Below are 17,364 nucleotides of genomic sequence, written 5' to 3'. Positions count from 1 at the left end.
CTGGAATCAAACCAGCGTTTGTTGTGATGCCTCTAGCACTGAGATGCAGTGCCTTAGACCGTTGCACCACTCGGGAGCCCCATGAGGCAAATGCTGACTTTAAAACAGTTACAGTTACAACACTGTAGTTACTCCAGAACCTAATTGACAGAGTGAAAAGAAGAAAAGCTGTACAGAATACAAATATTCCAAAACATGCATGTTTGCAACAATGCACTAAAGTAATACTCCTCAAAATGTGACAAAGCACTTAACTTGTTGTCCAGAATACTTATTGTCATGTTTGGGACAAATTCAATACAACACATTACTAAGTAACACTCTCCATATTTGCAAGCATAGTGGTGGCTGCATCATGTTATGGGTATGCTTGAAATCATTAAGGAGTGAGGAGTTTTTCAGGATGAAAAATGAATGGAATGGGGCTAAGCACAGGTAAAATCCTAGAGGAAAACCTGGTTGTTGCCTGTGCTAAGCTCTATTCCGTTTATTTTTAACCTAAAAAACTCCCTAGTCCTTGCTGAGGACAAGCATACCCATAACATGATGCAGCCACCACCATGCTTGAAAATATGGAGAGTGGTACTCAGTAATGTGCTGTGTTGTATTTGCTCCAAACATAACGCTGTGTATTCACGAGAACAAGTTCATTTCTTTGTCACATTTTTTGCAGTATTACATTAGTGCCTTACTGCAAACAGGATGCATGTTTTGGAATGTTTGTAATATGTACACCAGGGTTGTCAATCTCAATCAGTGCATGGGCCATATTGATAAAGCACAAGGAATTTGTGGGCAAGACATAGGCTATTATGTTTGTTTTTACAAAACAAATTGCATAGGCCTACAACTGCAACTCAAACTGGCCATTGTTTTATTAGAAAAAATGTGTTCCTTCATAATGTCCACTTATGTACATAAGATTCTGTATGTAGCATTTTAACATATTAGAACAAAAGAAGCAGAATTAATATTTGTCCAGCCTTTGCTGCTAATGTTGGCACATGCGCATTATATGCTGCGACCCTAATCAAAAAAGTATTTAATACTCTAACTCCAAATAACAAAAACGTAGCTAGGTTGTAGCAATTAAAGGAACATATGACATTCTCATTCCCTTAGACTATTCATCCATTCACTCATATGTAGGGCATTGTCCTGTAGTATATGCATGTGTCCTGTAAATAGAACTTTATATAAACGAAGTACTGTTCTATCTAAACAGCCTTGCTGTATGATGCACTCAAAATGTATTGTAGCCAGCCTAGGCTACTGCTCAAATGTTGTTGTAATTGGGCTACATGTTTACCATGCTATTTTGTTGCAGGTTTAGTGTTTTGGTTATTCATTGTCAAGCTTTAAAAAACGAAGCCAGACTGCAACATTTTAGGAGCCTAGCTAGGACTGTGGCAAGTGTCTGTACACTTTCCCTCCGCTGCGCGTTGTCAACTAGAGACACGAAAGGAGCGCAGTTGACGTTGAATTCACCGATGCAATCAGGCTGTAATTTCATAAAGTAGATGACTTAAATGTTGACTGATGTATACTCGCTTGTGTGTCCTCTTGTCCTTAAGTGATCATTTATACCCGCATGTGAATCCTTTATCTTATAACTTAAAAAAACAACAAGATGACATATTCTGTAGGCTACAGCAATGACCCGTTGGAACCGAAACTTGGCATGGACATTTAGCCTTCAACATGTTTCAATTTACGGTCTGGTAGAAGATTCGGTCAGTGACACTATCTCTAGTGCTGCCTCAATCTCTAGGCTTTGGCAAATGTAAAGTGTAGTCCATAGGATATTCAATTCATTATCTGAAGTCTATATAGTCTGTTTGTCTGGACCTCAAATTATCTCACAATCATTTAGAATTTAGAGGCAGGAATGGGGAAAGTTTTCCAATTAAAGCTATGAAGGTATCAACATTACTCACTAGGTGGCGTTATACCCTTGGGTAGATAGAAGATGGAACCGCCAATGACTGAACATGGATTAACATCGTGTGTTCGTAAATTCACTCTGGATTGCCACGGTGCGTTTAGTTAGAGTGCGCTCTGGGCGTTTGTAAATTCAGAGCGTTGTCAGATTATCCGGTCATAAATTCAGAGCGTTGTCAGATTATCCGGTCATAAATTCAGAGCGTTGTCAGATTATCCGGTCATAAATTCAGAGCGTTGTCAGATTATCCGGTCATAAATTCAGAGCGTTTCGCTCTCGGAGTAGAGCGTTCTGACATCACAACGGCAGTCAAGCACCCAAACTAACTGGCTAAAGTTGGCTCGCTTGCTAGCTACTTCCAGACACAAACGAGAGCACACCTCACTCTGACCATTTTACTCGCCCCAGCAGAGCTAGCTAGGCTGTTTTCATGTTATCTAGAGCGTTTGTGACTGTAACTATGCTGCTGGCAACAATTTAATAACGTTTTTTTTGCCGACGTTTACTGACACCGGTCATATTCAACAGGTGTTGCGCATTCCTCATTTCCTCAGTTATTCTGCGCTCTGCCACACAGACGAGCGTGCTCTGAAATCGGAGTAGATAGCCAGAGTGATTATATAGGCTATAAATTGGATAGGCTAATGAAGTAGAAATTTGGAGTAATTTTATCTGATTCTTTACAATGACTTTACAATGTTCTTCAGTCCCAATTGCACACTCTATTTTCTGTGATTTGAACCCACACTCCACATCACCCTTAAATAGAGTGAGCCACCAATACAAATGTAAACAATGGAGCAAATGCGTCATAGGTCCTTTGTCCTTTTGGTAATGATAAGGTAGGTCAGTTGTACCAAAGATACTGGTAACTAACCCCATTTTACTTGTGGTTGTACTGTCAGTAAGGCCGTATTCTTCCAAATCAAAGGACATATACACTGGGTGCACAACACATTAGGAACAAAATCCTTCTTTTGCCCGTCTCCTCCCCTTCATCTAAACTTATTGAAGTGGATTTAACAGCCACTAATGGAGCTAAGCACAGGTAAAAGGGATCAATGTTTTGTACACTCAGTGTATTTAATGATTTGTAAAAACTGAAAAATAGAGACTGTGGATTTCTGTTTATGAATTATACTAACTTACCTCTACAAGATATGAAACACCACGGAGAATTGTTACCACATCGACGATGATACATGATTTATGTGCACGACACGCATAGACGTTTACATCAGCCATAATAAGCCTTTGTTGATATTCATTCAGGAGCGACAGCTGTGAAGGGGGTTGGGATGGAAGGTGGAGACAATGTATTATATAATGCATATGCAATTGGATTGTGCAGTTACTACCATAAAAAAATTACCACATCATGAAAAAAAAATAAAACGAATCAATGAACATACTAATGTATAGATAACCTACATTTAATTCATGATGTAGGCAATTATAGCCTAATCTCATCATACATTTGTTAACATCTTAAATCAGTGTTAAAATTGTTCATTTGAAAACAACTGGCCATCCTTTGTTACAGTAGTGGGCTACTTGTTGTTTGTTTCTATTTTGTTACAACGTATCTAAGGAAAATCCATCAGAAACCATATATTGCTGTCATTGGTCGAATGGAAAGAAATTCAGCATTTACACCAATCGGAATAGAACGCGGTGTAAGCGTTTCCTCCTCCATACAAATTGAGAATTTCCTTAATCGTCACATACATTATGGGTTATGGCCAATGGTTATAGCCAGTAACAACTAGGGGTAGCTAGGCACTGGAGCGTAAAGTATTTGAATTGACCGACAATCGCTAGCAGACTGAGCTGTCACAGTCAGCCTGTTTCTTTACCGCCTGCTATGTTAGGTTACAGGCTGGCAAGTGTGGAAGAAGTCACAGTCAAGAGACTCAAGAAGCTTGAGCTGTGGCTAGCGACCCGACGTACATTATTTACCAGTTTTCACTAGCTAGCTAGCCTAGTTAGCTACTTTAACTAACGTTAGTTAGGTTAACAATGTCGTTCATTATGATGAAGAAAAATAAATTCAAATTTAAGGTAGATTTCGAGTTGGACGAACTATCTTCTGTTCCCTTTGTCAACGGGGTCTTGTTCTGCAAAGTACGGCTCCAAGACGGTGGCTTTACTGAAGAGTCCTCTCGGTAAGAAACTGCCCTTTCGATTTCATTTAGCTAGTTTACGTTAACAGTTACGTTAAGCAACTCAGGGAGACACAGAGGTGCGACTCGATCCTGGTTAGTTTACTGGCAGTGAGTGGCATTGATCAGTTAGCTAACATTAGCGAGCTAGCTAGCGCCCACACTCAAGAAGACAGTGTGAATATGAGTGATGTGACTGAATAATGTTTGTTGCTAGCTATTAACATAGCAAACAATATCTAATTTAATCAATTATAGAATATGTAGTATTCACAATTGTATGTTGTTTTTACCTCTGTTTCTTATTTTGGTATAGTTAGCTACCATGGTAGTTATTCTGTCATCTTGTTTTGACTGATGGTGATGCTGCTTGTCTGATTGATCGTTCTGACTGACTGACACACCAAAAGACCACCGGTCACGAAGTCAACTGTCAAATCAAACATTCATGGCTAGACATGTGAGGCTTGCTTGATCTATGCTATCTGACAACTTTGAACAAAACGTCTGCAACTGAAGGTCACTAGATTTCCAATCTGAAATGCCAAGAAAATGTGATTTATTTATCATTTTGTTATAACCAATAGTCCAATATCTCAGACTTTAGACTGACTAGGTTCTTATTGATCAGACTAGTAGTTGCAAAAACTTGCAAATCATTCATCCCCAATCCAAGCCTATTTTCAAGGTAAAATTGGAGATATACTTATCGCTCTGTGGTGTGGTGTTCATATAACCACACCTGCACACCATTTTTAAAATGTTTTTCTTTGGTGCAAATAAATTAAACAAAACAATAACACAAGCTCTAAACATAACAAACACCCATTAAACACTTAATGGGTGCTGCAAAAACCTCCTAGCTTACATTGAACAACAACAGTTTCAATAGCCCCCATATGAGACTTCAAAGGATGACCCATACAGTTCCAAAAATCTCATTATCTCAATCACTCAAAACATCAGTTGATCAACAATAAATGGTCACTCTCCAAGGATCCAGAGCCATTGAGATGGCTAGACAGATAAGACCTGGTTAAAATCAGATCAGTCAAGTTAACAGCATCTAAACAAATTCTCTGATGTCATCCATTCACACCCTGGAGCATCCCATCCTCAGGATAGGACTTTGTCCATTGCATATGAACACAGACTATGGTTTTCCAGTCTTTTCCAGAGTGACTTAGTGTGCATACATTTTCATACTTTCTCCACATTGGTCCCAGGTGGGAATCAAACCCACAACCTTGGTGGTGGAGGCACCATGCACTACCAACTGAGCCACACAGGACCTAAAGAGAGGGAATTAAACAGCTCTAACAGTTCATTGTGGAAATTTAAGAGATGGCTCATGTCCAGGGTTGGGGAGTAACGTGTAAGGGATTACAAAAACCGGTAACTGTAATCTGTTACGTTACAAGCAAAAATATTGTAATCAGATTACAGATACCTTTGAAAAACTAGATGATTACTTTGAGGATTACTTTTCAATTCAGAAAGGACGTTTGTGTAAAAAAAATCTTTAACACTTTTCTGTTTTCTCAATGACATTCAAATCAGCATTGAAAAAAGGTGCAAGTTTCAGTTTGTTCCACCTGAGCGAGTCAGACCACAAGTCAGAGATCACTATGATGACACACCACATGTGTTTGATGGATCGTGGGAAAAGCGCAGGAATAGGCTTTTGTAGGCTACAGTCCAAGCTATGTTTTCCAGTGGTGCGACTGCTGTCGGCATCCAAAGATCCAACTTGAATAAACGCTTGGAGGTAAGGATGACAGCAGTGGTTTAGTCTACGGCTACACGGATATCACTTTATTGATATCTACATAGCGCATTGATGTGAATCACACTGCTGCTCTCTCATTTAGCTATTTGCACCTTACGGGTTGTGGTTGTTGTGGATGGCTGTTCACAAATCTAATTGTGTATTTGAACCCAATAATGGTTGAATTCAAGAAGTTTAAGCTGCCTATCAATCAAATGAAACCAGTGGACAGCCAGTGAAAAATGCGCTCTTGCAACAGCTGCATAGTGCGGATCCCAGCCTATGGAATAAAAGTGGGGCTTTTATTGCTCAATCTAATTCATGCTGATAAAAAAGAAAATCCATAGGCCTAACGGACACATGATCAAACTTGCACACTTTTGATAGACTTAAAAGGGGCAATCTGTAGTTGCTACATACATTTTCAGGCTTATAAATTATATATATATATATATATATATAGCCATTGATTCTTGAAGAATATAACTTAGAAATCCCTCATGAGCTTAGTTCAACTGTCACACTTCATGATAACCCAAAATATAACCATGTTTTATTTCAATGTTTGTAAACATTGTAAATGTAAACAAACACTGTATAGCCTCATAACATGGCTAAAACAATCTTTTTTATATAATGGATGGTCAGTCCTTAGCTCTGTCTATTAATCTGAGAGTGATTACATTTCTCCAGACCAATCCCTCAGCTTTTTACCAAAATAGAGGCGGGGCAATGATTTTGTTATTGTTTCATCTGTGGATTTTCCCTTTAAACAGCTGCATATTATCAAGATATCAAAGTGTTACCAACAAAAAGGTAAACAATAGGCCTATAGCAAATGCAGGATATGACATAACTTTTTCACATGTAAATAGCACTTATTCAGTAGTGCTCAAAGCATGCCATTCCATGAGCTCAGCATTTATTTTTCAACTCAAATCAATGAGCCCAATCAGTCCTCCATGACAACAAAATCATAAACAACAGAGTAGGGCTGGTTAATAAATCCTTAGTTTTGAGGTCCTTCTCAGGTTAAACAATTTGGCTAATCTATACTTCCATATTTCCAAGTCCTATTCTTGAAGATCAAGGGGTAAAACATTTATTGGAATGACTGGAATTCTGATAGGCTTTGGTTTTGAATGTAAAAAAGTAATTTAATCATATTATTATATGTAGTAGAAAGCAATGGGTTAGAAAAAGCCTTCATAACCAACCCATAAAGTAACATTTAACATTCATATATGGCCAGCTATGTAAACTTTAACATGAATTTATCCTGCAATAGATGTCATTCAATTGGTAACATACATTTTTGTCTTCTTCTATAGCAGGGGTCGGGAACCTTTTTGACTAAGAGAGCCATGAAAGCAAAAAATTTGGAAATTTATTTCAGTGAGAGCCATATAATATATTTTAAAAGTGAATTCAACTAAATGTCAGTATAATAAGCCTCTGAATTTATTCTTAAATAATGTTGTTATAATACTCACCATTAATGCGACTTCTGGTGCTGCATGGATTTGCTGATGTCTTTGTAGTCTGGTTGGTACTTGGTGAGGTTAAGCTTCATGCAAGCGTTGAGGCTTTCATCCGTTAAACGTGATCGTAGGTTGGACTTGATGTTTTTAAGATGTGAGAATGACTGCTCACATGCATACGTAGATCCAAACATGGTCAATACAGCAATACTCACACGCTGCAGTGTGTGGTATGTGACAGGAAGCGCGTTCCAAGTTTTGAGAATCAGCTGGTCTTCGGGTTGAAGTTTTTTCATTTCTGTCCACATGTGCTTGCTCGCCAACTCCGCTTTCTGTCGTGTGATTCTTTCCAAATCTTCATTCAGTGACTTGAACTTATTCACCCACATGTCTGAGGCCTTCAGGTCAGCCACTTCTGCTTCAAAATCTCTGACGGAGACACCAGGAATGTAACTCAGGTCGGCTGTGTTCAGTGAACACTCGTTTGGAAGGGTGATGAACTTAAAAAGACGAGTGTGCTCACGAAATTCTCCAAAGCGTGCTTTGAAGGACTGTAGGAGACTGGATGTGCAGCGAGCTAGCTGGTGGAGATCAAAGTTTTGAATAGGCTCACTTGCTGTGCATGCATCTTTAAATTGGCTCAGTTTTTCAAAATGTAGTAAACGACCTGTTTCAAGATCCATGATGAAAAGTTCTAGCTTGTTTTCAAAAGCAAACACAGCTTGTTGAAGGGATAACACTGTATTTCCAATGCCTTGCATTTTCACGTTGAGCTGGTTCAGATGTTCAGTCATATCTACGAGATAGTAAAACTTGAGGAGCCACTCAGTTTCGGCTAGCTCAGGATGCTCAATGCCTTTCATTTCAAGGAAAGTCCGGATTTCTTTCAGGCAAGCCGCAAAACGGCTAAGCACCTTCCCTCTTGACAACCAACGCACATTGCTGTGCAAAAGCAGACCAGGATAGTTATTTCCAACTTCATCCAGCAGTGTTTTAAACTGGCGATCATTTAAGGCTCGAGCAACAATAAAGTTGATCACACGAATGACCAGCGACATCACTTCCCCAAACTGCCTGTCACACATCTGAGCACAAAGTGCCTCCTGGTGTAGAATGCAATGGAAACTTAGGATGGGTCTATTTTCATGTTCACGGAGAAGCGCCACAAATCCTTTTTTATTCCCCACCATACACGGAGCACCATCAGTACACACTGAGAGAAGTTTATCCATAGGTAGATTTTTTTCTTTAGCAAACTCCATGAAAGACTTAAATAAATCCTCACCTCTTGTGGACCCTATTAATGGCAGAACTGCAAGACTTTCTTCGCGCAGTGTGTCACCAACAGCATATCTTGCAATCACGCTGAACTGCGACAAATGGCTCACGTCTGTTGACTCATCCAAAGCCAGGGAAAAGAACGGCGCTGCATTTATGTCCTTCACTTGCGTTTCCTCCACTTTGTTTGCCATCACGATGGTACGATCATGAACAGTTCTTGCCGACAGAGGCATGTCTTGTATCCGTTTAATTATCTTGTCTTTGTTCGGAAGATCATCAAAAAGTTCATTGGCTACATCCAGCATGAACGTTTTAGCATACTCGCCATCTGTGAATGGTTTTCCGTTCCTCACTATTGCTAAAGATCCAGCAAAGCTAGCGGAATTATAGTCACCTTGCCGGGTCCATACGCGGAGTTGCTGCTGGCTAGCTTGCACCCTGCTCAGTAGCTCTTGGCACGCTTTCTTTCTGCTATCTCCCGCAGGGTATTTTGATGCAAAGGTAGCATGGCGCGTGTCGAAGTGCCGCTTTACATTCGACCGTTTCATCGATGTAATTTTGTCATTGCAAATTAGACACACCGCAGAACCTGCTCTCTCCACAAAGGCGAATTCTTCGGTCCATTCGTCCTGAAATGTACGATAGTCGTCATCTTTTTTTCTTTTCGCCATCTTCTTCGTCGAAGGGTTAGCTTTGAGCTAATGACCGAGCAGACTGATTCAAAAGGAGGCGTTTACCTGTTTTACCTAGCAACGGCCAACGTAGGCCAGTATCATTTAATTAAAATAATGGACAATTGCTCCTGCAGCCCTGAACAGGACATGAGCAGTGAAAAATCGATGGATGGATTAAAACAAGGAGTTGTAGCGATGAGACAAGATAGTAATTACTAGCGATTGGATACCACGAAAATTGGGGAGAAAAGGGGATCAAATTTATAAAAAAATAATAATAATAAAAAAAAGTGAGAATATTTTGTTTTATCTGCGAGCCAGATGCAATCATCAAAAGAGCCACACCTGGCTCGGGAGCCATAGGTTCCCGACCCCTGTTCTATAGCCTCTTAAGCGGAAAGTAATCTAAAAGTAACGGAATGTAATCAGATTACGTTACTGAGTTTGGGTAATCCAAAAGTTACGTTACTGATTCCAATTTTGGACAGGTAACTAGTAACTGTAACAGATTACATTTAGAAAGTAGCCTACCCAACCCTGCTCATGTCAACCCACTCAACAGCACGAGCAGGATGGTTCTTAAATTAGTCACTCTGGAAAGTAGTGGACACACATCTGGAGCAAGTGCCAGCTCCTAACGTCGACTCGGTTGTCACTCCCCGAGTGACTTTGCCACACAACTGCCTGCATTTTTCCAATTATGTAAACATACCATAGAAATAAGAATAAATATAACGGGTCTCCCCATTCAAGTCAATGATGCCATAATCGGTGGACTGGTGGCCATTGCGAGTGTACCTATTCATTGTTGACTGACAATGTCAAGAAAATCTTGTGCGTGCTTCTGGATGGCCAGATTGCTAGTAAGAATAACAAGAAACTGCCATGTGGGGAATCACAAGTGGCTCGTTTAAGCTTGTTTCATCTTGTTATTGATACTGTGTCTTGTTTTGATGGGTTTTGACTGATTTCATGTCAATGCTAATATTTTGGACAGAAACGGATGTAACTAAGGCTAGGAATGTCAATACAATCAAACTAACAACGATAATGATCACAAGTCAGTCATAACGCAAGCTAAAAACACAGAGCTTAACATTAGCTAGATAGGTAGTTAGCTAGCTAGCTGCTAGAAGGATGTCATGTCATGCCACTGGAGGAGTGGGTGAGTGACTGACTTTTTCCCCTCATACCATTTTTCGGTGGCTATACACAGCTAGAGATGCAAGTGTCATTTGGTTAGCTAGCAAGAACTTGAACAACTGTTATCCAGTTAGCATATCTCTTGCGTTCACAATTTCACTCTGGCTATCTACTCTGATTTCAGAGCACTCTCTTCTGAGTGTGCCAGAGTGCAGAATAACTGATGAATTTATGAACGTACAACACCCGCTGAATATGACCATTGTCAGTAAACTAGGGCTGTTACTGACTAAATCAATTGGTCAACATTTATAAAGTGTATTTTTCCATATATAGATATATGGGGTTTTAATAAAATCAACTATATGCATTGAGCTTGTCGGACGCTTTAAGCTTACTGTTTGCTGAACTAAGGCACAAATGCCTCAAGAGGGATCCAGATATCTAGATAACCAGAAGGGGAAAAAACTCAACCTGACCCAACCATTATCCGCCTGCTCCTTCTGGCTTTCGCAGATTCTCCCATTACTCTCCTCAAGTTGCCATAATAGGCTACATAAGGAGTCGCCAACCTTTCTCATGTAGAATGCCAATTTATCTTACCATTTCTACCGATCTGTATGCCAGTTATGGTTTTCATGTGCACATTTTCGTGTAACAGTTTCATTTAATTTATAATAACATCTTCATATCTCAAAATCATTGTCATGTGGTTAATCAAAATTCTATCCAAATCTAACTGAAAGATACAAACCTAAAAACTAACTTTGATTGCCATTGCCAACTAAGTAAAAATAGCCTACATAAAGCCAACAAATAAAAACATTACAGCCTGCAGGTACAAAATATCCTGATAAAAATAAATATCCTTTATATCACATTGGCTACGCATGGTCTGTCTGCAACTAACTTAAAACATTGTATTAACTTGGGTCCGGCCTGAAGCTTGGCTAACGAACTTGCAACATTGTAGAAAATATTTTGGGCCCTCAGAGTTTCCCGCCAGTGAGCTCGGGACAGACACAAGTGTAGGCTATTTGCGCAAGGGATAAGAAGCAGTGCTTGACTTTGGCAGGAGCTCACCGGAGCTGAGTATCGGCACCTCAAATTTTATACTGCTTGAGCTCCTGTTCCTTTTATAGAATATTAGCTCAAAGTGTTGTGGAGCTCCTGCACCTAAATATAAACTCAAAATGAGTACCGGAACCTATTTCAGTCCAAGTCAAGCACTGATAAGAAGTAATCAGGTAGGCCTATTTTATGACGTTTCCACTGGATCAGAGCATGACATTTTTCTCTTTCGAAAGGGAGATTTTTTTCAAATACATTGAGGAACTACTGTAATTCTCAATGGATGTAAAAATAGACTTCATTTGCTTGCTGTTTGAGGTGAAGAAAACATTATTTTGAAATGCATTAGTGGTGGTGGATTAAGCCAGTCAGAAATGCTATCAGATCTCCAAATGGGCACATTTATATGCCTACATTTGTGCGCAGGCAAGGTAGTCTTTTAAGGTGATAAGGCCCCAGCAGAAATCAGGGCATTCATACTTCTTGCGCTGATCAGAGCTGTTGTGAAGGTAGTTGTCAAGGAAGGTCGTTTTTATTTATGAAGGATTTACTGCCCCCACCTACCGTCAACCAATCATGTCATTGTGGAGCTATACAGAGGCCTCCGCATTGTTACAACATTTGGGAGGCGCATGGCGATTCAGTACGGAGCTTGATATGTCCTCTGCATGCCTCTGGAGGCTCTGCAATTGCGTCAAAACGTCCTTATGGAGCCTCTGACCACATTTTCAGATCAAGCATAAATTTGCTTTTAGTCTAGTCCTGCACTATGGATTAGTTCACTGAGATGGGTGCAAATATATATATAGTATCAGTCAAAAGTTTGGACACACCTACTCATTCAAGGATTTTTATTTATATTTTTATTTGTTTAACACAGTTTTGATGTCTTCACTATTATTCTACATTGTAGAAAATAGTAAAAATAAAGAAATACCCTTGAATGAGTAGGTGTGTCCAAACTTTTGACTGGTACTGTATGTATGTATATATGTATGTTGAAGTCGGAAGTTTACATACACTTTCACCAAATACATTTAAACTCAATTTTTCACAATTACTGACATTTATTCCTAGTAAAAAATCCCTGTTTTAGGTCAGTTAGAATCACAACTTTATTTTAAGAATGTGAAATGTCAGAATAATAGTAGAGAGAATGATTTATTTCAGCTTTTAGTTATTTCATCACATTCTCAGTGGGTCAGAAGTTTACATACACTCAATTAGTATTTGGTAGCATTGCCTTTAAACTGTTTAACTTGGGTCAAACGTTTCAGGTAGCCTTCCACAAGCTTCCCACAATAAGTTGGGTGAATTTTGGCCCACTCCTCCTGACAGAGCTGGTGTAACTGAGTCAGGTTTGTAGGCCTCCTTGCTCGCACTCACTTTTTCTGTTCTGCCCACACATTTTCTATAGGATTGAGGTCAGGGCTTTGTGATGGCCACTCCAATACCTTGACTTTGTTGTCCTTAAGCCATTTTGACACAACTTTGGAAGTATGCTTGGGGTCAATGTCCATTTTGAAGACACATTTGTGAGCAAGCTTTAACTTCCTGACTGATGTCTTGAGATGTTGCTTCAATATATCAACATAATCTTCCTCCCTCATGATGCCATCTATTTTGTGAAGTGCACCAGTACCTCCTGCAGCAAAGCACCCCCACAACATGATGCTGCCACCCCCGTGCTTCACGGTTGGGATGGTGTTCTTCGGCTTGCAAGCCTCCCCCTTTTTCCACCAAACATATTGATGGTCATTATGGCCAAACAGTTCTATTTTTGTTTCATCAGACCAGAGGACATTTCTCCAAAAAGTACGATCTTTGTCCCCATGTGCAGTTGCAAACCGTAGTCTGGCTTTATTATGGTGGTTTTGGAGCAGTGGCTTCTTCCTTGCTGAGCGGCCTTTCAGGTTATGTTGATAGCTATACATATATACATATATATACAGTTGAAGTCGTAAGTTTACATACACTCACGTTGGAGTCATTAAAACTCGTTTTTCAACCACTCCACAAATTTCTTGTTAACCTCTTGAGCCCATGGGGGCGCCATTTCGACTTTGTAAAAATGCGTTCCCAAATTAAACTGCCTCGTACTCAATTCTTGCTCGTACAATATGCATATTATTATTACTATTGGAAAGAAAACACTCTCTAGTTTCTAAAACCGTTTGAATTATTTCTCTGAGTGAAACAGAACTCATTCTGCAGCACATTTCCTGTCAGGGAGTGAGATTTCAGAAATCGAGGTCCCTGTTCTGAGGTCAGTTTATAAGTCCCCATGTAAGCCATCGGGCTACATGCACTGCATACGTCTTCCTCTAGATGCCAGTAAGCGGGGAGAATTTGAATGGAGTGGATTGCGCAATCTGGGACCTTATATAAGACCGTGGAACGGAAGTACCATCCTTTTCAACGGTGCGCCTGGCGCAAGAAGACATCACAATGGCGTCCTGCAAACGCTTTCGTTTTAGTAGTTCTATATCTCCGGTCATGTTTTTATTCGTTATAGGTGTTAAAGACATCATAAGGTAGTTAATTTAAACCGACTTATAGCAGTTTATAGCAGTTTATTGCGATTTTCTGGGATTTCTTTGTCATGCGCTTTCACGAGTTGGACACGTCTCCAGTGGGTGGCTATCGTTAGCTGCTATTTCGACAGGAGAAGAGGACATCTTTCAACCCAAAGACGATTGTTCTGGAGAAAGGACACCTTGCCCAAGATTCTGATGGAAGCTCAGCTAATAGTAAGCAGTCTTTATGCTGTTAATTCGTACTTATGTTGACAAATGTAAAATAATAATTCCGCCATGAATTATGGTGCGGTCTCGCTTTGGCGCACGCTGTATTGTGCAGTAACGTTAATTTTAAAAATCTAACACAGCGATTGCATTAAGAACTAATTTATCTTTCATTTGCTGTCCAACTTGTATTTTTTAGTCAAGTTTATGAATAGTTTTCGATTAGAATAGGTGCCTCTTCAAGATGGCGCCGGACAGATTGCTTGAGGTTTTGGACACTATTCTCATTGTATAAGCACGATTTGTGCCGCTAAATATGCACATTTTCGAACAAACTCTATATGCATTGTGTAATATGATGTTATAGGACTGTCATCTGAAGAATTCTGAGAAGGTTAGTGAAAAAATTAATATATTTTGGTGGTTTATACGTTATCGCTATTTTTGGCTTGAATCAATGCTGTTGTGTGGTTGGCTATTGTAGTAAGCTAATATAATGCTATATTGTGTTTTCGCTGTAAAACACTTAAAAAATCTGAAATATTGTCTGGATTCACAAGATCTGTGTCTTTCAATTGCTGTACGCTGTGTATTTTTAAGAAATGTTTTATGATGAGTAATTAGGTAATACACGTTGCTCTCTGTAGTTATTCTAGTTGCTTTGGTGAGAGTTGTGATGGTGGCTGCAATGGTAAACTATGATTTATACCTGAAATATGCACATTTTTCTAACAAAACATATGCTATACAATAAATATGTTATCAGACTGTCATCTGATGAAGTTGTTTCTTGGTTAGTGGCTATTTATATCTTTATTTGGTCGAATTTGTGATAGCTACTGATGGAGTAAAAAAATGGTGGAGTAAGAAAGTGGTGTCTTTTGCTAACGTGGTTAGCTAATAGATTTACATATTGTGTCTTCCCTGTAAAACATTTTAAAAATCAGAAATGATGGCTGGATTCACAAGATGTGTATCTTTCATCTGGTGTCTTGGACTTGTGATTTAATGATATTTAGATGCTAGTATTTACTTGTGACGCTATGCTAGGCTATGCTAGTCAGCTTTTTTACTGATGGGGGTGCTCCCGGATCCGGGTTTGGGAGGAACTAGAAGTTAACAAACTATAGTTCTGGCAAGTCAGTTAGGACATCTACTTTGTACATGACTCAAGTCATTTTTCCAACAATTGTTTACAAGTAAAAGTTGGTCAAGAACGTCCTAGAGAACATGTAAACTGCCTAACCAGCTCTGCTACAGCGAGTAAAATGATCAGAGTGAGGTGTGCTCTCATTTGATTCTGGAGTAGCTAGCAAACTAGCTAACTTTAGCCAGTTAGCTTGGGTGCTTGGTTGGGACAAGCATGCAGTGGCAGGCAAGCTGCAGAAGGAATGGTAGCTTACAAATCCCCCATAATTTATCAGTGCAATTTTGACGGCCAACTAGCTGAAAAAGCTTGAGAGGGTTTATATAATGTTCCTTCGTTAGATTTTAACTCATCTTGCTCTGGTTAGCATTAGTTGTTGTTCTTGTTGTTGTTGATTTGTATAACTGAGGGAGAGCCTACCTTTGAATGGTTCTTTGATCAATAGGACTGTAAAGTTCCCAAAGTTAAGAGGACTCCTGTGGTGTTTACATATTTGCAGAAATCGATTCAGTTGTATTTTGTGGCTTTTGGCGAATACGTTCTAATGATCTAAAGTCACGCTGTTGCAACTGCCTGTAAACACACAGTCCAGTCCAGTGAATGATGGCAGGCCCATGTGGGAAGTGGCTTGTTTGTATAAAGGCCTACTGTAGCTCTGATTGCCTATGGCGCACCGTTCTGTGTAGACTCCCGTTCTGGACGAGACAGATGTTTTTATTAGGTTTTATTTACTGCAGTGTCTATTAATTGTCTAAACGCATGGCAACAAAAGCCCCAGTATACATAATTCACAAACATTCTAAGAATTTATGAAAATGTTTTTAAAAAGTGTAATATTCTTCCTCGGGTGTATATGAACATATTTTAATAAGATCAGTTCCACCTTAAATGACACCCTTTCAAATTAGTGGATTTGGCTATTTAAAAGCCACACCCGTTGCTGACAGCTTCATGAAATGGGTTTATTTGGCCGAGCAGCCGCACACAAGCCTAAAATCAACATGCGCAATGCCAATTGTCGGCTGGAGTGATTTAAAGCTCGTCGCCATTTGGACTCTGGAGCAGTGGAAACGCGTTCTCTGGAGAGATGAGTCCCGCTCCACCATCTGGAAGTCCGACGGACTAATCTGGGTTTGGCGAATGCCAAGTGAACGCTACCTGCCCGAATGCATAGTAACAACTGTAAAGTTTAGTGGAGGAGAAATAATGGTCTGGGACTGTTTTTCATGGTTCGGCTCCTTAGTTCCAGTGAAGAGAAATCTTAACTCTACAGCATACACTGACATTCTTGACAATTCTGTTTGGGGAAGGCCCTTTCCTGTTTCAGCATGACAATGCCCCGTACACAAAGCAAGGTCCATACAGAAATGGTTTGTCGAGATCGGTGTGGAAGAACATGACTGGCCTGCACAGAGCCCTGACCTCAACCCCATCGAACACCTTTGAGATGAATTGGAACGCAGACTGCGAGCCAGGCCTAATCGCCCAACATCAGTGCCCGACCTCACTAATGCTCTTGTGGCTGAATGGAAGCATGTCCCAGCAGCAATGTTGTAACATCTAGTGGAAAGCCTTCCCAGAAGAGTGGAGGCTGTTATAGCAGCAAAGGGGGGACCAACTCCATATTAATACCCATGATTTTGTAATGTAGTGTATCTTGTTTCTTAGGCTCATCCGAACACACACACACACACACACACACACACACACACACACACACACACACACACACACACACACACACACACACACACACACACACACAGGCCATTAGCTTCCTCTGAGTCACTAAATGTGTGATGGAAAAGCAGCATTGTAAGTGATATGTGATTATTTATCTATTATTTATTATCTGCTTTGGCCGACAGCTATTTTTACCTCTCCTGCTCCCCAGTTGAGAATCATCAACTATTTATTTAACTAGGCAAGTCAGTTAAGAACAAATTCTTAT

General features: G+C 39.9%; 1 pseudogene; it reads left to right on the top strand.

Moving 5' to 3' along the window:
- The first annotated feature begins 3,696 nt into the window (after positions 1-3,696).
- LOC120055340 overlaps positions 3,697-17,364 on the top strand; it is a 33,727-nt pseudogene continuing 20,059 nt past the window's right edge.

The sequence above is a fragment of the Salvelinus namaycush genome, chromosome 11, assembly GCF_016432855.1.
Source record: "Salvelinus namaycush isolate Seneca chromosome 11, SaNama_1.0, whole genome shotgun sequence".
NCBI lineage: Eukaryota > Metazoa > Chordata > Actinopteri > Salmoniformes > Salmonidae > Salvelinus > Salvelinus namaycush.
This window is presented reverse-complemented; position numbering and strand designations above follow the sequence as displayed.